The sequence below is a fragment of the Peromyscus maniculatus genome, chromosome 2 (assembly GCF_049852395.1).
Source record: "Peromyscus maniculatus bairdii isolate BWxNUB_F1_BW_parent chromosome 2, HU_Pman_BW_mat_3.1, whole genome shotgun sequence".
NCBI lineage: Eukaryota > Metazoa > Chordata > Mammalia > Rodentia > Cricetidae > Peromyscus > Peromyscus maniculatus.
The window spans coordinates 96,465,843-96,493,668 of NC_134853.1; the positions used below are offsets into that span (position 1 = coordinate 96,465,843).

At 36.9% G+C, this 27,826-nt stretch overlaps 1 long non-coding RNA gene across 3 annotated transcripts; it reads left to right on the forward strand.

Moving 5' to 3' along the window:
• The first annotated feature begins 5,712 nt into the window (after positions 1–5,712).
• On the forward strand, positions 5,713–27,826 carry LOC121827608 (uncharacterized). 3 transcript variants are annotated; one of them, XR_013049169.1, is made up of 3 exons: positions 5,713–5,776; positions 12,437–12,665; positions 27,510–27,826. It is a non-coding gene; the product is annotated as an uncharacterized LOC121827608 (long non-coding RNA). The 3 variants fall into 3 exon arrangements; XR_006069921.2 differs by lacking the exon at positions 5,713–5,776 and adding an exon at positions 7,536–7,581; XR_013049168.1 differs by lacking the exons at positions 5,713–5,776; positions 27,510–27,826 and adding an exon at positions 7,536–7,581 and having other exon boundaries at positions 12,437–12,698.

A 27,826-nucleotide genomic window follows, 5' to 3' on the forward strand; every position in this document is an offset into this window, starting at 1 on the left:
GATGCAGTAATATGTGAAGGAATGTAGCAGAGAAGAGAAATATATAGTTGTATGTAAAGAGACTTGAGCGGGGCTGTATAGAGCTATGTAGGGGATCTGTGTAAAAGAGCTGTGTGAAGGAGCTGTTGCTATGTGGAGAAGCTGGTTAAAGAGCTAGCTGTGGGTGTGTCTTAGAGTGTGTGTTTGCGTGTACAGAGGAAGAGAATGAGTAGCTAGACAAGAGAAACCAAGAGCGATTTTCAGAAAGAGATTCTGAGGTGTATGTCTATGTAAAGAGTTGGGCAGAGGTGAAAGTGTGTGTGTGTGCTGAGAGAGCAGGAGATGTGTGCAGAGAGAGCTGGTAGAAGATGACAAGCTTTGTAGAACACAGAGGATTTTTTAAGATTAAGTAAGAAAGTTGCCTTCAGAAAGCGTGTTTCCTTATTTTCCCCCTCAAACAGAAAAAAGTATAGCCCTTAGATAGATACGAATTTTTTCTAAGCCCTTGCTGCTCTGAGGTCTTCTATTCACAACCCTGGAGCAGTTTGGGAGCTGACTTCTCCCAACTGCATTACATAGGGTCTCACAGAGACTGAAGCAGCCATCACAGACCCTTCACGGATCTATGCTAGAATTTCTGCATATGTTATGGCTGTTTAGTTTGGTGTTCTTGTGGGACTCCTAACAGTGTGAGTGAAGTTGTTTCTGACTCATTTGCCTGCTATTCGGAACATTTTCCTCCTACTTGGTTGCATTGTCCAGCCTTGACATAAAGGTTTGTGCCTAGTTTTACTGCACCTTGTTATGCTGTATTTGGTTGATGTCCTTTGGGGAGGTGACATGGATCTGGGGAATAGGGAAGGTGGGGTGGAGGAGAAAATGGAAGGGGAGGCTGTGGTCAGGATATAGTATATGATAGAAGAATAAAGTGAATAAAAAAGTAAAAAAGAAAGAGAGAGAGGAAGCGAGGGAGGGAGGGAGAGAGGGAGGGAGGGAGGGAGGGAGGGAGGGAGGGAGGAAGAATCAATATAGACTCAAGAATAAGAAAATGGGGCTGGAGAGATGGCTCAGAGGTTAAAAGCACTGGCTGCTCTTCCAGAGGTCCTGGGTTCAATTCCCAGCACCTACATGGTGGCTCACAACCATCTATAATGGGATCTGATGCCCTCTTCTGGTATAAAGTTGTTGTACATTCACATAGAGCACTCATATTCATACATAAATAAATATATCTTAGGGATAGAGAGATGGCTCAGCAGTTAAGAGCACTCAATGTATTTCCAGAGGTCCTGAGTTCAATTCCCAGCAACCACATGGTGGCTTACAGCCATTTGTAATGAGATCTACTGCCGTCTTCTGGCCTGCAGGCATACATGAAGACAGAATACTTGATACATAATAAATAAATAAATCTTTAAAAAAAATAAGAATATGGCCATTATTATATATTATCATTTCAATCTTACTTCTGGTACTTTATCTTTTCATCATTGTTGTTTATTTGCTCTCCTAAGCTCACACACCAATTCTGTCATTTGGAGAAGCTTTATTTGCCATCTGCATTTTTCTATGTTGGCTGAAATATTCATTATCCTTAATAAAAATTTATTCTGCTGAGACCGTCCTGCCCGTATATCAAATCACTCAGATTATCTTAGTTACTTTTCCTCTCGGTACATTGGAGTTGTCAGCAGCATCTCTTCCAAACTAAACTAAGTCACACCAAGATTTCTAAGAGTACAAGATCAAGCTTATTAACAACTTTAATGTTTCACAGTTGGCCTTCTCTTATGGCACAAAGCTGAAGCCCACCAAAAAGGCCTTATTAATAACAAAGAGCATAAAGTAGTCACCATCATGGAAATTGTTGTGATAGGTAATCATGGGGAGAACATGTCTTGACAGTGCTGTCATTAGTTTGCCTTAGATAACCAACAGATATAAGTTAGGACTAAAATGTCCAATACACAAATGACACAAATAGTTACCACAAAAGACACTGGGAAAAAAAATCACATGCCTTAGTGTTTGTGGTGGTTTGAAAGAGAACTGTCCCCCATGGGCCCATGTATTTGAGTACTTGCTCTCTAGGTGATGGTACTATTTGGGGAGGTTTAGGAGATGTGCCCTTGTTGGGGGATGTATGTCCCTGGGGGCAGTCTTCATGAGCTCACAGCTTTGTCTCACTGTCAGGTTTTCTTTGCTTCCTGTTTGCAGGTGAAGATGTAGTCTCTTGGCTTCTGTCCCTGCTGCCATGCCCTTCTTTTCCTACCACTGTGGACTCCCATTGAAAATGATAAACCCAAAGAAACATTTCATTCTCTAAGTTGTCTTTGGTCATGGCATTTAAAACAGCAATAGAAAAAGAAAATCACTTGGAAGATGCCATGCGTGTTTCAGGGTACAGAAGGTATTCTTTATGGCATTATCAATACATCTGAATGTTGTCAAATAATAGGCATGTGTATAACCATAAACACATAAAGAAAGGTTTAATTAAAGACATAAGTGCTTAGAAAGAAAAAAGAATCCTCTGTAGATGGATGTTAAATAGATAATTTTCTGAGATGATCAGAAATCCCCGAAGAGAGTAGAGTGCATTTGACCTCCTCATCTCTAAATCAGAGATGAAAATTCCTAACTTCATTAAGCTAGAAGAGAGGATCTTCATGATATAAGAATATTTTAGAATATTTATAAAAATAAGATCCTGTACAGATGCTGTATCTTCATAAGAATTGATTTTGAAGTTAGAACAAGACCACATGATCTAAATAACTGCATGATGTGAAGATTTGCTCTCTTGGTAAGCCCTTTCTATACCTAAAGGGAATCACTTGGAGGATATGTTATGAGTTGCAGAGTACAGAAAATATTCTTTTTGGCAGTATTTAATAAATTTAAATGATAAGTCAAACAACAGTGGAGTGTGTAATCATAAATACATAAGGAAAAGTTTGCTCAAAGACATCAATTCTAGATGTTGTGGATGTATGCTCTGATTTTTGCTATTGTGATGTATACCTGCACTAGTTTTATTTAGTATTTATAAAATAATTCAGACATTTGCCAATATATTTTAAATAGAAATAAAATACTATGGATACCATAGGAATAAAGTCATGCTATTTTTGTAAATAAAAGCAACTAATAAATTAAACATGAAAATTTTTATCTTGTAGATCATCTTCACTATGATGATGTGAAAAGATCCTAGAATCTTCCTTCTTATGTAAGGCATGGATCTTTTACAATCATCTGGAAGCTTGTTAAAGAGGTAGGTGGGTCTTCAACTTATTCCAGAGCTACAGAGTAAGACTTTCCTCTCTAAGAAAATCTTCTGATAATTCTGCAAATTTGCTCCCAAAAATTTCCTTTCCTGCTTACAGGACATATTCCTCTGTACATTAGTCCTTTTATATTTATCATCATTTCTGTTCTTCCTTATCCATATACATCTCTTCTTTGTATTTATAATTTATATGGTGGGTGTTTGATTGCTTAAGCAAAGTCTCTTATATACATAGCATAGATTTGATCTCCTAACATTATCCTGTGTACCAAATCTAGTGCTCACATCACATTTGGAAAAATGAGATGAAGCACTTTTCTTGTGTGTCCTGTTCACCATACCTTGCCTTTTGCGGGTCCTAACGTCACTCACAAGTGGTCAAGATGAGAATTATTAAATCTGTATGTACTAAGTCACATTTACTATATTGTCATTGGGCCTTCTATCTGTCTCCTCCCCCTCCAAAAATAGGTGCTTCTGGAGAATTTCTTTGTTTTGTTTGGTGTGCTCCTTATGCTCATTGAAGGATTCTCAGTTGGTAATTTGGTAGGAAATAATGTGCTCCATGCTATGTACATGACTGGAATCTCTAAACTCCTGTAAGTCAATAAAATAATCATCCATGTATACATAACCCTCTCTATAATGTGGTTAATATTCAAGTAGAGAAAATATGCTGCCTTACCATATTTGAGAATTCAGTGCTGAAGTCTCACCATAGTTCACAGTAAATAAGGAGGAAATTCTGTCTGGTAAAGCTTATATTAGAAGGACTAGCAGGCAACTCCAGGTAGTTCTCTTAATGCCACTCTAACCTCAAATATGCTTCCCTTACAAATATAAACACCAAATTAAGCTGGTTCTAAGATATGCCTACTAAAGAAAACAATTCTTCAGCTCAGAGTCTCACACAGAAATTACAACTTAAATTTTAATACATAACCAGCTTGCGTCTAGGTACATTGAGGTTTCCACTCACTAAGGAATAGACGGACCATATAAAAGCTCCTACTAGGTCATCCCAATTTAGGTCATTTAGAGCAATAGGTCTTCATTGATACCCAACTCCTAAGCCAGGTTCCTTTTTAAGGTGAAAAACATAGGAGACTGATAGATTTTAGTCAGACATTTGTCTGGGCTACACTCATGACAGACAGATACTAACATTTATAAATAAGGGTAGAAATGACTTTTAATTGAAGAATTAGAGAACTTGAAACCTAGAAAAGTCTCAACAGAACAGACACTCTAGAATCTTGGATATGAGGTCCAGAGAAGAGATGATCAGCCAAGGTCACAGAACTGTTAATTAAGGAACAGAGGTAGAATGACAATCAGGTCTAACAACACCACTTTCACTGCTGTGCCTGCTTCATCACAATTCTTTGGACTGATTGCTACTACATAAAGCAGAGATGAAGAAACAAAGAAAGAAAAATGAAAGAATAAGGATGAGTTTTGAATTTACTTTTCATGAGAAAGAAAAAAAAACACCTTCAGAGATTATCCTTGCTTGATGTATAATATACTAAATACATTCCTCCAGTAACATATGTAGCCTCTCTTTTCCTTTCTTAGCTGTAGATAACATGGCTAAAGGCTCTGGGATGTTTCTAACAAAATGATGAAACTATTTCCTAATTACTGTTTTTTAATTCACTTTCTAATTATCAAACTATTTTCCCAGCCTGTGGCCCTGCTGATAGGATAACTGTCTACTAACCCATGACAGCCCTGGCACATTCTCTTTTAGGGTTTCATACACACACACACACACACACACACACACACACACACACACACATTCATTTTATTAATTGTGTATGAACATTTTGTGTGCCTGTATGTATGTATGTATGCATGTGTACAATGTACATGTCTGGAATATGGATGGTTATGAGCCACCATACATGTACTAGAAAACAAATCTGGGTTCTTTGCAAAAGTAACAAGTGCTTAGAACTTGTTGAGCAAACTCTCCCACCCTTCTCCTACATTTTTATTTGTGTGTATATTGTTTGTTTTAGACAAAGTATTATTTAGCCTAGAGTGCCCTCACTCATTTTGTAGCAAAGGATAACCTGGAACCCCTGATACTTCCACTTCACCTCTCAAGTACTAGAATTACAAGCATAGTCCACTGTGCCTATTTTCTTCCATTTGTTTCATTTAAAAACTCTGACAAATGTAGAAATAGACACATAAATGTTTAATACCAAACCCCAGAGTAGGCATGGCGTCACAAACCTATAATGCCAGCTATAGGGAAGAACACTTCAAGTTCAAAGTAAGCCTGAAATGTAGAGTGAGTTCAAGGCCATTGCTGTGGAAATCACTCTGTATAAATAAAATGCTGATTGGCCAGTGGCCAGGCAGGAAGTATAGGCGGGACAAGCAGAGAAGAGAATTCTGGGAAGTGGAAGGCTGAGGCAGGGAGACACCGCCAGCCGTTGCCATGACAAGCAGCATGTGAAGATGCTGGCAAGCCACAAGCCACATGGCAAGGTATAGATTTATAGAAATGGGTTAATTTAAGATATAAGAACAGTTAACAAAAGCCTGCCATGGCCATACAGTTTGTAAATAATATAAGCGTTTGTGTGTTTATTTTATAAGTGGGCTGTTGGACTGCCAGGGATTGGTGGGACCCAGAGGGAAGCTCTCCAGCTACAGACCATCCTAAAAAATTTACGGAAATTACAAAATTGTGAGTGAGAAATAAAGGCAGAGCATAGCTCAGTGGCATAGTGTTAGTGCTACAGAAAAATAAGCAAAGCAGAACAAAAACAAAACATCAGTTTTCACTGTCCTCAGTCTACCTTAACTTCATTTTTACTTATGCAATTAAAAGGGGGAAATAAATAAATTAAGGAATTTATAGCTTCTTCCTTCTCAGATGATCTGATCTTCCAAATTCTATTTCTAAAAGTCTTATAGGTAATTGACAAATACATGACCTATTACATTTAACTTTTCCAAATCCAAATGGCTCTGTGATCCAAGTGAAGAAGATAAAGCTAGTTGTTAGGGTTGGTTATATGCTACAACACTTATAAGTCATCAACTGAAGATACACAATTACACTTTTGATTTTTTTGAGGAAAAAGACAATGAAATATGGGATGCGAAGAAGTGATTACTGTATGGTCGCTTATGTAGAACCATCCAAAGCCCATGTCCAAACAACATATTCATGGAAGAATGACATCACCAACACAGAATGTGCAGTCACTATGGAAATGGCCCCCGAAGGATCAAGAGAAATCTATTACAGCTAAAGAATAAAAAAGGTGGTGAGGAAAATGCCTATCGGGTAGGAAGTTAAAGGAAGAAAAGAAAAAATACCTTTTTTTAAAAGCTGAAAAGAAAACAAAATAAAATCTGTCCTGCTACATATAAAGATAAGATACTTAGGAGGAAGTTCTACAATGAATACATAGAACACAAATACCAACTCAAGACAATTCCTTATATATCTTCTCTGAGTAAGACTTTGGTCTGAATGTTCTTGAGGAAATAGATGAGTAACATAAGGTTTACATCAGGGGTTATTTGAACGTTAGCAGTTTTAAGCTTAGAAAAATAAATTGAATATGAATGATGTGAGCAGAACATGGGGGATATCTAAAAGACACACAAACAAGTAACCATCTAAATGACAAACAAGTCACTTAGAAACACCAGAATGTTTCAAAACAGTGCCAACAGGGCAGATTATTAAAGCCCTGATCATAAGACAGTGTTTCAAAGGATAAAAGCAATAGGATAAGCATGGTTTGAATCAAGATAACATAATAAAGAGGGACTTGAAAACAAAGGTATCATTCCAGAATATTAATTATGGTGAAGGTGGCCAATATAACAGATAAATAAATACATCTCAATACTTAAAAGAAGAGAATTTTAATTCTTATTCCCACCAATTCTAAAATGTACATTCCATTCCTAAACTAGTACTTGATTACACATTAATAATTGAAAGACAAGGTGTCTGCTATCATTTTAATCTCTCATTTTCAACACTTCAAGCCATTGGGCTCATTTACACTAAGCTGGTAGAGAGGAGAAAGTTTAAGTCAATAATTAGATTTTTGTAGGTAAGCCTCACAAGTCATTTATGTATTATTTGCTTAGCAAAAAGTTTATCACATGTCTATAATTAACTAAAAGGATGATATTAGTAAAGAGAAAAAACAGGTCCAGAAAGGAAAGACAATGGATTTTCTGAACGAAGAGTTAGCTACTTAGAGTTCTGTTGTTGCTATAACAAAACACATCAGCCTCATTGAAATGATGTCTCCATTTGGTTGGTATGTATGTATGTTTGTTAAGATTAGATTTACTAATTCATACAAGAAGTCACAGACCACTATGGTTGGCACCATTACCAAAGCAGGAGGTGTAGGGACGAGGGGACTGCCTCAACTGAATCTACCAGGCTAAGCTGAATCCCCAGGGGAGACCTTGCCTTGGAGGAGGTGGGAATGGGGAGGTGAGTTGGGGGAGAAAGCTGGTGGGTGGGAGGAGGAGGGACAGGGGAATCCGTGGCTGATATGTAAAATTAAAATAATTATAAAATAAAAATATAAAAAAACGAGTGAAGAAATCAAACTAAGCAGTGAGCAAACATCGAGAAGGATGCATACATGGTTTTTTTTTTTTTTTTCTGGTGTTGGCTATGGATATGTTTTAGTTTCATACCCTGGTACCCCAACAATGATGGATCTGAAACTATAAGCAAAATAAACCCTTTATTACCTAAGTTGGTTGTTGTCAAGGTGTTGTATCACAGCAACAGAAATCAAATTAGGACACTTGCTTTAGAATATGCTGTCCTGATAACTAACTCAATTCCATGATAGTGAAAACTCATCCCTAATAGGCATCAACTTATTTATGTAGGTTCTACCACTATGATCCAAGCACTTCTTATAATGCCCAACATCTCAATATCTTCACATTGAAGAATTAATACTCAATATGAGTATTAGTGTAGTGGGTAGCCATTCCAGCTTGGATCTGGAAGTTCCAACACCCATTGAGACTCTGGCAACTGTTATGCCTACGAGGCGGGGCGAGGGGAGGCGCCTGGAGACCTGAGAGCTGGATGGGCCAGCGCTCTCTCTGTGTGCTCTCTCTGTGCCAGGATGCTGAACGGTGAAGGTGGACTGTGCTTTGAACACTAGATAGTTGTAATTTCCTCAGTTATGATAAAAGATAAGTTAGATATAAAACCTTAAATTCACAAATATAAGATAGATAGGACATCTTCTTTAATATTGTAACTGTAATTCTTGCTCGATAATTGCTTTGTTATATGTAATTTTACCATGTTAAAGTTAAAACCTTACTTTTAAAAAAAAAGAAGAAGAAAAGGGGAAATGCTGTGGATGTCGTTCTATATAAATAAAACACTGATGGCCAGTGACTAGGCAGGAAGTAGGTGGCCAGGCAGGAAGTAGGTGGGACAAGGAGAGAGGAGAATTCTGGGAAGCGGAAGGCTGACGGGGGAGACACTGCAGCCACCGCCAGGAGAAGCAGCATGTAAAGACTCTGGTAAGCCACCAGCCACGTGGCAAGGTATAGATTTATAAAAATGGGTTAATTTAAGATAAAAGAACAGTTAGCAAGAAGCCTGTCACGGCCATACAGTTTATAAGTGATATAAGCGTCAGTGATTATTTTATAAGTGGATTGTGGGACTGTGGGGCTTGGGGAACCTGGAGAGAAGCCCTCCAGCAACAAATGGTGCCCAACGGCTCGAGTTTCCACCTTAAACCTAAGAATATTTAATAACCAATTCTAAACAGAGCCAAAACCAGGTTCCTGCTTTTTGTCTCATATGGCAGCTAGATGCTGCAAAATGCAGGTTTGAACACTGGCAGGTTCCTGGCGTGTGCGTTTGACCAGCAGTATGGCGGAAATGAGGCGTCTGCCAGCGGCACATTAAGCTGTGTGGGAGATTTAGTATTTACTATTATTTAAAAAAAAAAAGAGGTTTCTGGGCTACACGCTGCTTTGATAAAAGCTTAGACCCACTATTTCTGAGACTTGATGACTCCCAGAGCTGGCGGAAAACGTACCACTGCCATTTTGGGAAGCTGAAGTGGGTGGAGCCAGCAGCCACAGCACCGTTTCAGACTTAGAATGGTGCAGTTTAAAACAATAGGCTCAAGGTAATATAAAAAATAAGCCACGTAAAGATGGCTACCACACAGAGAATCTGGATTATGTTCTCTTTGATATTCGTAACTGAAGAAAAACATTTGATTACAAAAGCTGTTGAGTTATGCCAAAATGTATATTTTAAAGGTACCTTGACTTCAAAATTTGGATTTAAGGATATGTTGCTTTGGAAAAGAGGTTCTGATTTTGTTTCCACAGAAAGCCAGAGGCTGTGGATTTGTTCCAGATTAAGATACATCAGGTTTCACCAGCCAAGACCCCCTGAAAGGTCTCTGATGACACCATGGCCCAGATGATCCAACATCCAGAGCGGTTTCAAGACAACTGGTTCACACAATACAGCCCAACGTTGGGCGCCAGATATTGGAGAAATTATTTTGGCCACTCCACATAGTTAAAAGGATATTTATTTAATGGCATAACTTACAAATTAAGTGAAAGGTAGGTCGCAGGGTCTGGGGAAGGTGTATTGCAGTCCAGCGGTGTTCTCCGGAGCTCTGCACAATCCACCTTCACCATTCAGCGTCCCGGCACAGAAAGAGCGCACAGAGAGAGTGCTGGCCCATCCAGTTCTCGGGTCTCCAGGCGCCTCCCCTCGCCCCGCCTCGTAGGTGTGATAGTTGCCAGAGTCTCAATGGGGGTTGGAACTTCCAGATCCAAGCTGGAATGGCTACCCACTACATATTAGTGCTGATAAAGCATATTCAAACCACAATACAGAACTATTTCTTCCATATTCAGGGAATTTTATATGGAGAAAGAATTCAATTTGAAAACAAGAGATAAATAATTTGATATAAGGATAAAGAAGTGGGCTAAGAACTGTTTTATTTTGGTATGTCATTAATTCCTGTACTTGAATAAGGTTTAATTAATACCTACTATATGCTCTATGGAGTATTAAATGTTGAGTATTGGATATAGAGTAGGTTTAGGAGGGAGGATAGATATAGGCAAATAAATTAGGCAACAAACAGAGATATGTGGGAACTACTGTAAAATGCAAAGTACAGCAGCAACTCTGCTCAGCAAGTCCAGGATTGGAACTGAGCCAAACAATTCTAGTAGGAGGGTAGATACTAGGATAAGAAAAGAACATCATAAATGCATGGAATGAAAGGGAGTGGGACATCACAACATCATATGCATAAAATTACAAAGACAAGAATTTTTTCACAAGATCCCAATTCATTAGAAATCAGGCCCAACTAAAATACAGGTCACTGAGGGAAAAAAGTAAGATTTGTATTTTACAAGTCTATTCAGCTGCATTTTACAGTGCAGCAAATCTACCACCTTCAATGTGTTCCTAACTTGAAGAACATCTCAGAGCCTGTAAAATTTCCTGGATTGTTTTCATTTTGAAGCTGTGATATTTGTTAGAATGCTTACAAAATGTATAGAACAATTAATAGTATTAATTAGTATAGCTTCACACTTATATATAGCAACTCTAAGAGTAGTTCTTGAGCTATTCATTTGGTGGATGGATGGATGGATAAATGGATGGATGGGTGGATGGATGGATGGATGGATGGATGGATGGATGGATGGATGGATGGATGGATTCCAAGACTTAATTTTCAATATCATGACTTAGAGATGGCTTCTTTAAGATTTTCTTTGGTCCTCTCTCCTGTTCCTGAAGATGGCAACTGCATTTCCAAACTCCTTGTTCTCACATGGCCATATGGTAAAGGTAAGAACAAAGAGGATTTCCCATTTCCTACTGTGGATCTCTTGTTTTATTATGAAAGAAGTGAACTTCTCTCAGAAACTATTACTCTATTTCTCATTGACAGGCATGTGGCCACATGATAACCACAGAATCTATAAAAGGCAACAGAGAAAATTATTATGGTTACACTACATTTGCCCTGGTTTATCTTGTAGAATTAAGAAGACACATAAAGTTAGAAAATATATTGTTTATAAAATACAACATTAAAGGATAATTGTGCCTTAAATATTTTGTAGTTACTCTTACATATAAGGAAAACATGTGTCAAGGATATTAACTCATTAATTAATGAGGGAATTTACAACCTTACAATCCATTACAAAGAGAGCATAAAAGTCAACAAAATATATAAGATCATCACAATTGCTGTTATAAACATTTTTAACCAATGTAACTGCTTCTTCTGAGTAAGAAGAAAGGGATTTGATACTCTACAGAATAAAATTTATTTGCATATTCATAAACAAGAATAATTTCTTTTTTATTAAAAAATTTCTTTCCTTTTATATATCAGCCTCTGTTCCCTGTCCCTCCTCTTCTCCCGCTCCCTGTCACCTACCCCTATCCCTTCCTCATAGAGGGTAAGGCCTCCCTTGGGCAGTCAACATGCTGTCAGATCATGTTGGGGACAGATCTAGCCCCTCCCCCCTGCTGAGTACCGCACTGCACCAAAGGGAATGGGGTCTGAAAAGCCAGTTTGTGTACCTGGGATAAGTCCTGGTCCCATTGCCAGGGGACTCACAAACATATCAAGCCATACAGCTTTCACCCACATTCAGAGGGCCTAGTTCGGTCCCATGCAGGCTCCCCAGCTGTCAGTCCAGAGTCCATGAGCTCCCATTAGCTTGGGTCAGCTATTTCTGTGGTTTTTCCTTTTCATGATTCTGATCCCCCCCCCCGCTTGCTCTTACAACCCTTTCCCCTCTCTTCAACTGAACTCTAGGATCTCCAACTTAACTTCTATCTCTTTGGAATTTCACAACAGCCTAAAGGCAATGAAAGGCACATCAAAGTCAGACAACCTTGGTAAATAAGCTTTAAGCAACATACAGTTTTCCAATGAAGGTACAAAGTAGACTTTTGGTTCATTTAGAATCCTTTCAGTTTTCCATTACAATTAACACAACCCAATTAACTTAACAAAGAATAAGGAATAACCCAAAATGTCTATGTAATCATATTGCTGGAAGTTTGGAGGAAAGTAAATATCCTAATTTTCCATTCACACTTCTTTCTAGGATCAAATTGGAGGTAAAATTTAACCCGAGCAGTATTGTTTCCAAGAAAGAAAACTTTGTGATGTGCCTTGAATTTAAGCCTGGAAGGTGGGAGCTGAACCAACAGCTTTAATCTCACTTCTGAAGATTTGCTCAGCCCACATATTTGGCACCACTAGATGAACTATTGCCATGAAGGATGGGACCATGAGAGATCTGTGCTTGGCAGTTGAAGAACTTAATTTTCTAAGTATGTGAACAATCTATGTTATCTTTCTACCCCCTTCATTGGCTCTTTCTGCATTTCTTATATTCAATGTTGAATTACCAGAGGATTAGTACAGATCATATACTATTTATTTCAGTCTGTCTACAAGCAATTCTTCAGTAGTATCTTGCTGGGGCAGTTCATAGCTAGAAGGGGAAGTGTAAAATGTGTTAAAGCTTTTATTCCCAATCTGTTGTTTCTAGGCTACTTTATTCCTGTGGTCTACAGAGTTTGGAATACTATATTTTTGTACCTTAATTACTGCAAAATTAATAGATGGATTTTTCCCCTTTAAAGTTGTAAACTGCATAGTGTGCTTGCCAACACTGCTTGTAGCTTGGCGAGCCTGTAGTGAAAAAAAATTTAGGAAACTTTTGCTAAATCATCCACATGCATCTCATTTTGTATGAAAATACTTAACTCATGAAGAACTGTATATGTTTTATACTAATACAATTCTATTTCAGTGTTACATTATAACTATATAGATGACCATTGAACATTTCCAGGGCTAGGATCATATGCACCTTTGAAAATACTGCTTTTTGGACAGCATGAAGGCTCAGAGAGTAAAATACTTACTAGTGACAATGCCTAAAAACCTGAAAGCCTGAGTTTGATCCCTGGAACTAACATGTTATTGTTTGAAAATGAAGTGTTCTCCATAGGACAATGTTGTTGTTGGTCTTGCTTTGGTTCAATTGTACCTCACTATGGCCCTCTTCTCTTTTGGAATGGGACTCTATATTCTATGCTTTTTTTATTTTGGAAGTATGTAATTCGATTTTTATTTTATAGGAGGTCACAATTAATAGCTTGCCTTGAGTCTGCAAAGATACTTTAGATTTTGAATATTTGAATAGTGTTGGGACTGTCAAAGACAATGGAGACTTTTGCACTTGGACTAAACTCATTTTGGATCATGAAATATCCATAAACCTCTGGGAGTCAGATGCAGAATGCTCTAACTTAAATATGAAATATCCTACAAAGACTCATGCTTTGGGTTAGAAAAATGTCTTAGTGGTTAAGAGCATTGGCTGTTCTTCCAGAGGACCTGAGTTCCCAGCACCCACATGGCAGCTCACAACTGTCTGTGACTCCAGTTTTAGGGGATCTGGATCAAATACCATCACACAGATACACATGCAGGCAGAACACTAATGCATATAAAGTAAAAATAAATAATTTTTTAAAGGCTCATGTTTAAACACTTGTTCTCTAGCTGGTGATGGTATTTGGGAATGTTACAGAATCTTTAGGAGCTGGAGCCTTGATTGAGGAAGTATATCACTGGGGACAAGTTTTGAGGCTATTTATAGCCTAACTTCACTTTCTATTTCCTCTTTCCTTTCTCCTTCTCCTCCCATCTCTTAGTTCCCTCTCCCTTTCCATTCATCTTCCCCCACCAACCCACTCTGACTCTAGTATGCAAATAAAATATGATCATTCTGATTCCTGATTGCTGGGCTGGCCCAGCTTTGTTATGATAGACTGTCTCCTCTCAGGGACTGCAAGTCAAGTTCCTCAGTTTCTTCTGTAAGTTGTTTAGGAGATTCTATCACAGCAACAGAAATGTACCTAATACACCACATAATCTTACAAGTAGAGAACAAACTCCACAACATTGTCTATGACTTCTACACTTACACTATGGCACACACATATCCCTCACTTAATACACATTAAAATTATACATATATTTCATTCACTAATATATACACACATACAATATATACATATAATATATACATATATTTCATTCAATTATTTTATATACATATACTGGTTTCTCTAGGTGAGTAATCATGAAGTCTAGTGTATATCATAATCTGAAAGAGGGACTTCTTAAATTGCATATCACTGAGCCTCATCTTCTGAGTTGGTAATTGTGTCGATGTTGGTGAGCTCAAGAATTCACACTTCCTACAAATTCTAAGGTGGCATACTGCTGCCTTGGGGTCCGTAACTTAAGAACTACCGATATGGATCATAAGCTCTCACATCTGAAGACATTCTCTTTTTAGGAGGCAACCACATATCTGTATATGAGAAAAAGAATGTTTTATTATCATCATAGATTTTTTTCCCTACTAAATAAACTAATTTGTCTTTGTATCTTCATCCTATGAAAATGTTGATATGAATAATCTGAATGGCAGATCATTAAAGTCATTGGACTGAATACACCCTAGAGTTTCCAGCAGATTGTTACTACATGACACAGACTGGAAAAGCAATGTGAACAGAAGACTAATAGACCTGTAATACTCAGTGCCATAGTTTTGAATGCTTTGGACTACAGTGGTCTATCTAACTTTCATCTGTAGAAATGGTGAACTATGTTGATTGCTTTGGTACCTTTCAGTCTTAATCTTCCATGGATCTGATTCTAACCAGAGATTGAAAGGATTAATCTTCCCTTCTTGTAGACCTCAACAAGACTCCTGGCTCCTGGATGGAGTGATATGCTTCATTCCTCAAAGACACTACTGTATCTTGAGTCTGTGGTTTGAAAAATTCCTTACCCCTCTGTCCACTTCTTTCTTTGTAGCTCTTTTTAGACAAGACTTGAAAAGATGATATTATATTGAGAAGGATAAGTATAACAGATGCTCTGTGTATAAAATATGACTCATTTAGTTGGTTTACTTCCTTTTTTCATATATCTTTTCTATTTACCAATAAGTGTTTAAGTGAAGTTTTTTTTTATTATGAAATAAAAACTTATACTGGAGGCTTAGAAACTCCATTGCCTTGATACAGACTCAGCCTACCAGAGCACTCTAGTCTGGCCAGCTGTTCCCTTTGCAAATGTGACAGAGATGACAAACACTTTTGTGGTCAGCTGGCCAATATTTGGCCTATTGATCGACTTCATTCTGCTGAAGGTTTGAAATAAACAGCCCAATAATACTTCTCAATGACATATAAAAATAAAACAATAGAAACCTCAAATGAATTAAAGAAATACAAAGATCAAAACATTAATGAGTAATGAAAGTATAAGAAAAAATATAAAAATAAATTAAAGGAAGAGTTATTTTTTTTTTTTTTTTTTTTTTTTGGTTTTTCGAGACAGGGTTTCTCTGTGTAGCTTTGCGCCTTTCCTGGGACTCACTTGGTAGCCCAGGCTGGCCTCGAACTCACAGAGATCCGCCTGGCTCTGCCTCCCGAGTGCTGGGATTAAAGGCGTGCGCCACCACCGCCCGGCTAGGAAGAGTTATTTTTAACAAGAACATAAATGATAGACTTTTAGTAGGTATAATAAAAAAAGACAGAAGACCTAAATAAATAAATAAATAAGAGACAAAAGAGAGGACGTTACCACTGATATCACAGAAAAGGCAAAATGTCATGAGAGACCATTATGAACAGTAACTGCATCCTAATAAATTGCAATGATAGACTTTTAGTAGGTATAATAAAAAAAGACAGAAGACCTAAATAAATAAATAAATAAATAAGAGACAAAAGAGAGGACGTTACCACTGATATCACAGAAAAGGCAAAATGTCATGAGAGACCATTATGAACAGTAACTGCATCCTAATAAATTGCATACATAAATGAAATAGACAATTTTCCAGACACATATAACCCACTAAAATTGAAGTATGGGGACATAAAAATATGAATGGACCAATAACAACTGCCAAGAATCAACTACTAATAAGAATTTTCCCAACAAAGAAAAATCCAATCCAGATCTGGATAGCTTCATTGTGGAATTTTACCAAATTTAAACCAACTCTTTTCAAAATAATTCAAAAAAATTGAAAGATTCCTTCCAAACATATTTTATAAGATCAGCATTGGCTAGTTACTCAAACAAGACAATGATACACACACACACACACACACACACACACACACACACACACACACACACACACAGAAAATGCTCCCATATTCATAAATTGGAGATTTGATTTTCTTGAGATTATAGTATATTTGCACCACCATTTCTCAGTCTTTCTCCTTCTTTCACACTCTACCATTTACTACCACCTTTTCTCTTTCAAATTCATGGCTTTTTTTCTTTGTGAGATATATATGGATATATAGATATATATGTATATGTGTGTGCACATATATACACACATATGAACATGTATATATACATATATGTATATCTGAAGAATGTATCTATTTCTTTGCATAGATATGTATATGTATTCTAAAAGTTAGGCTTGATATAAATATTCTGAATTTTAAAATATACCTGCTTAGTCTATATAATATTACTTATATGAATATGTTTCAGGGCTAACTATTTGGTATTGGATAACCGGTTGGTAAGCTCTTTCCTGGGGAAGGCTATATCTCTGCTTTCTATATTCCTGAGGTACCTATAGTTTTTTCCTAGGGTTAATATCTCTTGATCTTTTTCCTTCTATATTAGCATACTCATTTATGCTGTCCTGCTCTGGTATTGGTTACGTAGCCAGGTTGATGATGTTTCATGGATGTCACTTCTCTGAGAGTTCTAAGACACAATCTCACAGAAAACACTCTTCCTTTGGCTCTCATAATCTTTCTGTTCCTTTTTGTACAATGATCCCTGAGACTTAGGTACAGGAGTTGTATTATAGATTCATCAGTTGGGAATAGGTACCACAGCTCTGTAATTTGATCAGTTTCAATCTTCTATAGTAGTCTTTATGTGTTGATGAGTGGTGAGCGCTACACTTATGAACAGGCATATACATATTTGAAATGTTATTCGGGATTGTGCATGTTTAGTAAAGTGGCAGCTGTATGATCTTTTCTAATATCAAAGACTTATTTAGGTAGTCTTATGATCTCCTCTAATATCAAAGACTTATTATATCCTATAATATCAAAAACTTATTATTAGGTAGCTGCCTAGGTTTCCAGTACCAGACATGATTTCCATCGAGTTGAGCAGGCCTTAAGCCCAATTACAGCATTGTTAGTTACTAAAATAGTGTACATGACACTATTGTACCCTTAAGGTTATTGTGTAATGCTGGTCATTTATGGATAATGTTATTTAATTCTGATGTTTCTCTGTTCATTTTTTGCTCAGATAGCCTGTACATTGGAGAAAGTGTAGTGTTTAAATTACCTACTTTATTAATGTGCTGACATTAACATGTACCTTTCATTCCAGTAGTGTATTTTCTTTGTAAATGAAATTAGGTGTACCAAAGTTTGGTGCATACATATTTAGAAGAGTAATGTCTTATTGGTTTACTACTTCCATAATTAGAATGAAGTGTATCTCTTTGTCTGCTCTGATTAGTTTTAGATTGAAGTCTATTTTTTCAGATATTAGTATTGAAATGCTATTTACTTCAATTTATAACTCACAGTTTATAAGCTGAGTGCCAGTTGATATCCTGGCACTCAGAAGCTAGAGTCAAACAGATTGAAAGTTTTAGTCCATACCAGGTTAAGCAATAAGACCTGGGCTCAGAACAAAGAGCAACAATAAGAACCTAGAAATATATCTGCCATATAATATACTATTGCATTTCCAGATATACATCCAAAGCAAATGAAAAAAATCATGCAAGAGAGAAAATTGCAGGCCTATATTTATTTTGTCACTGTTTGCAATGGTGAAATGGAGAATCAGACTAATCTTATTAATGGATGTGAGATATACATCCATTTTTGAGCCTCTGAGTCCTCATTTGTTGCAGTAGCTGTAGGGAATAAACATACAGCTGATGTGAATAGATGATGATCATAGTCTGTATTTGCTGTGAAGGTAGCAACATGAATACTCACATCTTCTGCTGTGACTGCTTCAGAGACCTGCTGATTTTGAAGTTCCCAAGATTTGCTGGCTGATTTATTTATCAGTACATAAATACATGCTCTTTCAAAAGACAGTTGCCATTCCCCAGAATATTCACAGCAATCAAAATAGCAAACAGACTGAAAATTGCGATAATAGCACTTATTCTTGTCCTCACTTTGATTTATAAGATGACATGTTCACAGATTACACACACACACACACACACACACACACACACACACACACACACACACACATCTTTTCTCCCTCTTTTCTTTCTAGATTTTTTTTTCCATTTCCACTAGGAATTGAAATCCTTTGTCAGGTTTCCCCTTCACTGACATGTAGTATGAGTGTAATTTTTTTTCCTTTTCCTTTTTCTTTTTAATTGGGTATATTTCCCCTCTTAATTATTTTTAAAGCATATGCCTGATAAGGGGGAAGAGGAACTTTGAAATTGTAAAGACATGAAGAGAGATGACAACTGTAATTTCTTCTGTAACTGTACAATAGTAGTTGGATGCTCTTTACATATAAATAAATTATACACTTAAGAAAACAAGTGTGCTCAAAACTTTTCAAAGTATAAGATCATTATTTCCTGGATATTGGTTATATATTCAATACTTTATGCATGGTATTTTATTACTTGGAACAATCTGTAAATGGTAACTATTATTTCCATTTTTATAATGAGGATACTGATTTTTAAAAAGGTTGAAATAATAGAGAGGGTGCCTGAACTATCCTTCCTCTGTACTCAGATTGGTGACTATCCTAATTGTCATCATAGAACCTATATCCAGTGAATGAAGTAAGCTGATGGAGATACCCACAGCCAAGCACTTCGCTGAGATCCTGGAGCTCAGCTGAAGAGAGGGAGGGATTATATGAGTAAGGGGTTTCAAGATCAGGATGGGAAAAACCACGGAGACAGCTGACCCGAGCTAGTGGGAACTCATTGACTCTGGGCTAAGAGCTGGGGAGCTTGCATGGGACTGAACTAGGCCCACTGAATGTAGATGACAGTTGTATGGCTTGATCTGCTTATGGGGCCCCTGACAATGGGACCAGGACCTATCCTGGGTACATGAACTGGCTTTTTAGAGCCCATTCTCCATAGTGGGATGCCTTACTCAGCCTTAATGCAGGACAGGGGTAGGAGTGTCTTAGTCCTGCCCAAATTTGGTATGTCAGCATATTTTGACTACCCAAAGGAGGCCTTATCTATGAGGAGTGAATGGGGGGTGAGATGTGGGGGAGAGGCAAAGCAGAGGGTGGAAGAAGGGGAGGGAGGGGGATAGTGTTGAGTATGTAAAATGAAAAAATAAATAAATGAAAAAGAAAAAAAGGTTGAAATAACATGTACATGGTCTCCCCACAACAAAGGAGAAAAGCCAGCTGCTAAGAGAAGAATGTTACTGTCGAACTCAATGGAGAACTGGTACACTACATACAAGGTTAGAATCTTTTTCTCAGTGGCCACTACCAAAATACTTACTGCATATTTCCTAACACCTGGCAGCCATGATGGCTCTAGAACCATGTACCCTATTTCTTTTACTTATATGCTTTGCAACAAGATGTTGGAAGTTCTGTCTGACTTCAGTTATTCCTTGTCTCTTCATAGTTCCCTCTATTCTCTTTCTACAAAGGCAATGTAATCATTTTCAGGGTACAGGGCTGTGTTCTATGGAAGTTACCCTGCCTATTACCTTGAATCTTCACCTTCACTCCTTTTCCATGTGGACAAGTCACATTTGGTAGAGACATAATATTTGGTAGAGAAATCCCATGAGACATTGCCAATAATTATCTGGCCTATAAACACACCATACTGTACCACAAAATATCATGAGCTCTCTTCCAGTGGTAAAGACATTGTTTCCATGGACATTCCTTGATATGAATTCCAATTGGTACCCATTAAAAAATGCATCTCATATAATATTATTGGCACTTGGTATATTTAAAGAAGGAAAGTATAAATTTGGAAAATCGAGCTCAAGTTACAAGAAATAGTTTTGAAACAAGAAATAGACATCCATGGTATGTTAACATACAAAAGGAAAGTTTAACAATTTTAGATGAATTTAGATAAATCTAAACACATAGTAGTCCTATTGGTAAGCATGGGGTCACATTTTCCATTGTACTTTGCCTGCATATACCTCACTGATGTATGAAACCAAATGAAGTCCTTTTGAAAATAGAAAAAAGTAAGTATGGTGGACATGGATATTGTTGATACAGTGAATCTTACTCCTTGCTCACTTATCTCCATCTGATCCATGCTCTGCCTAAAGCTGCAGCCCACTACATCCGTCTTCTGATCAGATTTAGCCAATGAAATATAGAAGATTTATGGTATGAGGACAGAGAATTTGAAGCATTTCTTTCTTGCTCCCTTATTGATCTATGCTGTGGTATTGGGGATATTTTTTCCTCTTCCCTTCATAGGTCTACTTCTTTACCTGTGTTTCATTTTTCAATGATGTATGGAAGGAAGAACAACTTTCCAGTTCTGCTGATCTCTTGAAAGTAATCCTATGTCGATCATTTGAACATATCCACCCTTAATATAAATATTTCCTTCACCAGAACCTTTTCACTGTAACCATCTGTGTCTAACTCTGCTTCTTCTAGGCAGCATGACTATAACACAAATACTTCCTTTTCTCAAAAAAAAATTGTCTAACACTTTCTGAAGAGACACTTTCTTAGCAATCACAATGACTTCAATTTTATCTAATCCTAGTACTAAAACTACTTCTGTTTGCTTATTCTGTTTCATTTCTCTTATTTTTCTTTTGTCAGTGGTAAGGATAAGTAGCTATTTCACAGAAATAAAAGCAAAGGAGTACCTACTTAAAATGTCATGGGGCTGGGGGTGGTAGCACATGACATTAGTCTCAGCATTCGGGAGGCAGAGCCAGGTGGATCTCTGTGAGTCCAAGGCCAGCCTGGTTTCCAGAGCAAGATCCAGGACAGACACCAAAGCTACACAGAGAAACCCTGTCTTGAAAGAATGAATGAATGAATAAATAAATAAATAAATAAATAAATAAATAAATAAATAAATAAATAAATAAAATGTCATGGATTTTGCTCAGCTCCAGGATGAAATCTCTGCATCCTTGGAACTCAACTTTGTATAGGTCAACTATACCCAGCTCTCTCACTTCAGGGCAAATTCTGACAAGGGTCTTCCTTCCTACATAACACCAGTGTTACAATGGGGTTTCACTGTGCTCATAACAAGCTCTACAATATCACATTCATGGCTTTGTAATACCACTGTTTCTAAACGTCCCAGACAGCTTTGGAAATTTTACTATAGCTGTCTGCAACAAAACTTAGAGTTTAAATTTCACTTCAGGTCTAAAGAAAAAAATCCTGACTAAATACAACTTGTACTGGCCCTGAAGGTCAGAATTTATGGTACTCTATTATTTATAAATAATGTGAGAATTATTATAGCAATAAAAGTTGGTGTTCCAAAAAAAATTGGCATATTAAGAATGGCTAAATGACGGTGACATTGAGACCAGAGGTTATATCCAAAGCTTCACTGCAAATCAGTGGGAAATCAGCACCAGTTTGATGGCAAAGCTACAAGAGGAACTTGAAAGATATTAAGGACAGGAAAAGTCCTAAACACCTAAGGAGTGAGGAAGATCGTGTTTACTCAAGATTCAAGACTGGCAACATTCCTGCTCAATATTTTCTAGTCTACATCTGAGAAAACTCCTACTGCAATTAAAAACATAGAATATAAAATAAAAATATGTAACTATTCTATATACCACTGTTTACTCTCAGAGAAAGAAATTAGGAAACATATCCCACTCAAAACATTTCCAAATAATTAAATATTTAGGAATATGCATGAACAAAATGAGAAAGACTTCTACAGCAAAATGCTCAAGGCACTGAAACATTAAATTAATGAAGATACTAGATGCTGTAAAGATCTTCCATGCTCCTGTTTCAGCAGAATTCAAATTGTGAAAAGGACTATATTACCAAAAGTAATTTCCAAATGTAATGAAAATATCTATCAAAATTCCAGCATCATGTTTAACTGATTTAGAAAAGACAATTCAAGAATTCACATGCAACCACAAAAAAAAAAAAAAAAAAAAAAAAAAAGATGTGTGAATAGCCAAAGGAATTCTGAAGAGCAAGAATAATACTGGTAGTACTGTGATGCCCAACCTCAAGTTACCCTGAAAACCTATAGTAATAAAGAGGGCCTGGTACTTCCATAAAAATAAGTGAACCAATGGAATGAAATGGAATAGAAGGCTATGTTGATCCTTCCAACATATCAACGCTTAATATAAATAATCGCTTCACCAGAACCTCTTCACTGTAACCATCTGTGTCTAACTCTGCTTCTTCTCAACAGCATGACTATAACACAAATACCTCCTTTTCTCAAAAAAACTAACACCTTCTGAAGAGACACTTCCATAGCAATCAAGATGACTTCAATTTTTGACAAAGGAGGCAAAATATAATTGGAAGAAATGCTTATACATAAGACAATTGGTGCTGGTAAAGATGAATTTCTAGGTGCAGAAGATGAAATTAGATTCATATCTTTCACCTTGTAAAAAACCAATTTGCCTTCTTTCCCCCAAAACACCAAATGACAGATGACATCTGTGCAGCCGCAGTACAGGGGTACAGGGTTGCCAAGGAAGGGCCAGAAAGACAGGGGGTGGAGCAGACTTGAGAGGCTGAGCCTGCTTCTTCCAAGGACTCTGCAGTTAGTCTTAATGGCCACTTTCGTGGTTGGGCTGTGGTCAAAGAAATGAAACTCATCCCTAGAAAAGAACTTTCTATTCTCCTTGCCCATCAACAAATCTGAGATTATTAATTTTTTTTCTGTGAATGTCACTAAAATATAAGATTCTAAAAATCCCACCAGTGCAGAAGCTGTCTTGGTCTGGCCAGTAGACCAGATTCAAGGCTTTTGACACTCTTGGGAACTACAATGGTCATCTTGGTCTTTGTTAAGTGCTATAAGAAGGTAGCCACTGCCATCTGATGGGCCATCATCTTGGCCAAGTCTTCCATTGTCTGTGTGTGGAGATGCTACTAGGGGAGCAAGATTAACAAGGCCCATACCACACCACAGAAGGTGGCTGCTATTGTGTCTCTGTGCAGGTGTGCCTCATCCCTGGCCCCAGAGACATAGCATTGACTGTGCCCAAGAAGCTTCTGCTCATGCCAGATATTGATGACTGCTACACATCAGCTATGGGATGCACCATGGAAAACTTCACCAAGGCCACCCTTGATGCTGTCTCCAAAACCTAAATTACCTGACCCCTGACCTCTGTAAAATGACTATGTTCACTGAGTCTCCCTATCAGAAATGCACTGACTAGCTTTTGAAAAACCACACCAAAGTATCCATTTAGAGGACCCAGGCTGTAACTGTGGCTACCACATAGAGTTTTTATACCAGAAAAAAAAAGGTGAATTAAATCCAAAAAAAAAAAAAAAAAAAAAAAGAGTCAACTCCACATGGACCAAAAAAAGCCCTAATTGAATATCAGAAATGCTGAAATGTCTGGAAAAAACATAATAAATACATAAACATAAATAAAAACGTAATAGATATTGAGATGGTCAAGGGGTTTCTGAATAGACACCAATAGCACAGAAAATAGCTCCAAAAATCAACTGATGAGGCTACATGAAAATAAGGTTTATACACAACAGAAAAACTATCAGGAGAATACACAGACTTCCCATGGAATGGAAACAACCTTTATCAGCTTAATTCAGACAAAGGACTAATGCCCAAAATTTACAAAGAATTACAAAAATTACATTTCAAGGAAATAAATCTGCCATTGAATAAATGGGGTAATAAATCTAATAAACAGTTTTCAAAAATAAATAGAAATACAAATGATCAATAATTATTTTAAAAGTAGTCAATAACCCTAGCCATCAGGGAAATGCAAATTGAAATTATTTTGAGATGTCATCATATCTCAGTTAAAATGTCTATCACCAAGAAATCTGAGGAAGAATAAAATACAGGTAATGGACATATGAATCATGAAAGATAATATAAAGCTAACTATAAAGCTAATTATTTCGTTAATTTTACCTCTGTCATTGATGTGTGTGTGTGTGTGTGTGCGCGCGCGCTCGCGCTTGTGTGTGTGTGGGGGGGGGATTAGTGAATATAAATGTAATTGATAGTTAAGTTGTAAAACCCAGTATGAACTGCCACAGTTTCAGAATGGCTGTTCTAACTTCTATCATCACTAAAGACTTTGAGTGTGGTGATGTTGTGTGTTATCTCCCAAAAAGGAAAAAAAAATGTTGGCTTATTCATTAAATTAAACTTTAGCCCCAAGACACAGCTCCTCCTTTGTGGACAGTCAGAATAATGGCCATGGTCAGACAGTTTTAAAGGACTGGTATGTACAGTTCTGCCTTTTCCTGAAGGAACATTGTAGGACCACAGAATTCCTGGAATATTCTCAGGAATTACTTTTATAAAGAGAATGTACTTAATTCTATGACCAAACAATCTAGAAACAAAATCTAATCTAGATTTTTTAAAGACATTAAAACATTTTAAGACATTTAAAAACATTAATTCTAAAAGACTCCATTGCACTTTTTCACCCCTTCTGTGATTTTAATTCCTAAACCCAAGGAATAATTTTCATGCTAATTAAGCAGCCTACTCCTGAGCTATACTCTCAGCCATTTATAAATTAACAAACATTATTATTTTAGGACTCATGCCAGTTTTAAAAATTAAATGCTTTTTTTTCACTATTTCTGAAACTTCTGGAATCAGGAGTCCTCCAAATGGTTTTCATAACCATTAAAGTAGGTAAGAAGCATCATCTTAAAGTTTCCATATCTAAAGACACTCGGGAGCTATCACTCTTCTAGAAGAGTTCATACTCAAATATGATCAGAGATGCAAGTGTGCTTCTGAGCCACTGGAAGAAGTAAATTAAACCCCCACTCTTTTGGTAAGCAATCACTCCATTTTGTTTTCCTCATGGTTTGTCACTGCATATTTATCTTCTTTCCTTGAGGTTCATTTCACATAGTAGAAAATTCTGTATTACTTCTTTCTCTAAGAAAGAAAACTAATTTTTAATAGGTCTGTGGAAGTTTCAAAGCAACTTTGAAATTACTAATTATATAGTGATTACTGATAAACCAGTTGTGTGTGCTTGGAGAAAGAATGAGAAGCTACGTATTTGTGATTGATGGCCCTTCCCTTTTGAGAATTTATATGGGAATAAAAATAAATCAGTATCATTGTTCTTTGCTTGACTTTCTGCTTTCTTAAGGTCAGTGACATATTGTTCCACATTTGGAACTTGTAGGACAGCACTGTGAGACAAAAGCAAAGCCACTAGGATTGATTGGTTCAAAGAAAAAAAATGTACCTTGAATTTCTATCATCTATATTTCTGTATTGTTTTTTAATCATTCACCTTTTTACATTTTTAAAATAGTAAAAACCTCTCATTTTTCAGATTCAGGATTTAAGGTTTCATCATTTGAGTGTTCATTGGGTAGCCCTTTTAATTTAACAGTGAATTGAAAGGTACTAAACAAAGATTTTAAAAAGTAATAATTGAGTTTTATTTCATGATGTGATATGAAGAACTTCAAAGTTTCACAAAGACAAAAAATGATTTCCGTCTCAATAATTGAACAAAGTTTGATGGATTTGCCAATATAAAGAAATTTAAATAGTCTAGCCTATGTTACTCAAATATGGAATATAAATATCTACTTTATTGGTCTTCTACATGGAAATGTGTAATGAGCCTGAACAGGTGCATTGTTTCCCCAACTACATATATTTGTTAGCAACATAGAATACATTGTACAATACATTTCCTTCTACCTCAGTGTTGTTAACATAAGCAAAGCTTTTGAAACAATACATTTGATACAAAATTATATCTCCTTCTACTCATTCAAACCATACATCCATTATGATTTACCAAACTTTAATTATGTTGTAGCAGAGAACATGCCAACATATGCCACATGGCTATGTGTCTTTCTTCTGCTGCACAACCCTCGTGAAGATATGTATAAGTCTTCTTTTCTTAGTCTCCACCTGGATCCAAAGAAGTGTTGTAGTCTCAATACAGACTATTGCTTATATTGTGAAACAAGGCAATGGCACACTGCACCTTGTGTTAGCTCTTAAAGCTTCTGTTTCAATGGGACTTATATCACTTCTGCTCACAGTTCATTTGTCAGAATAAGTCACATTGCCTCTTTTAAATTCCATGAAATAGAGATGTATAATTCTTTAGAGATAGTGGAACAAAATGCAATATTTTTAAAACGTTAATATATCTTCCACAGAGGTGTGAGGATTGGTAGAAAGACATACTGGAGAAGTACAGAGACTGGAGATATATATATATATATATCCTTCCAACCTTAGGTCAGACACTTAGCACCCATTATTCATTACTTTCCTGTCTCTGCTAACCTTGGGTGTGATTAAATTAATTGGTTAAGGAAAGCTGGGATGTATTTCATGTGATTAATGCCTTGGAAAACAATTGCAGTAGATTGCATTGATTCGTTTCATTTTACATACTTGAAATTAGAGGCTTATGAAGTCTGCATGCAAATTTATGCAAAGTGGGATGCAAATTCACATTGTGAGCCTTGAGCCCTGGCACCCCCCTTCCCACAGGAAGAACTACACCACTGAATATGCATGTGCTGCATATGGTGCTGCTCTTTTCAAACAGCAGCTAGAGCTGGCAGCCAAACAAATCCCAAAGACCTCAACCGAGCAACACAAAGTTTATAGCCATTTATAAACAAAAAAATTGATCACCAAAGTCATAGTGTTTTCAAGGTCAACATCTTCAAGCAAGATCTGGGCTAGCAAATACACTGTCCCCTCTCTACTGGACCCGCTGTGTAGTAGTAGACTGGAGTCGGGTATGTTTACTGAACAACAGAAATACTTGCTGAACCCACCCTGGAAATTCATTCTTTTGATTATTTGCTTCTAGTGATCACTTGGCTGGCTGGATCTAATAAATCTTCATCTCGACAAGCCTGTGCCCATGTGTGCTGAAATGCTTCTTCCTCATTTTTACTCATCAGTGGGAGACTCTGGTTCCAAGATTCAGAAGGGGACTAATTACTAAGCTGTTCTTAAAGACAAGAACGAATTTTGCACCTGAGTGCTTACAAGTCAAGCATAGGGGAAAAATTAACCACTTTTAGGAATACCAATTAGAAGTAATATTATCTTGATTGGCCTGCAAATACCCAAATGACTCACTGAGTGCATTCCAGTCTTGTGAGGCCCTAAATCTGCTTTCGT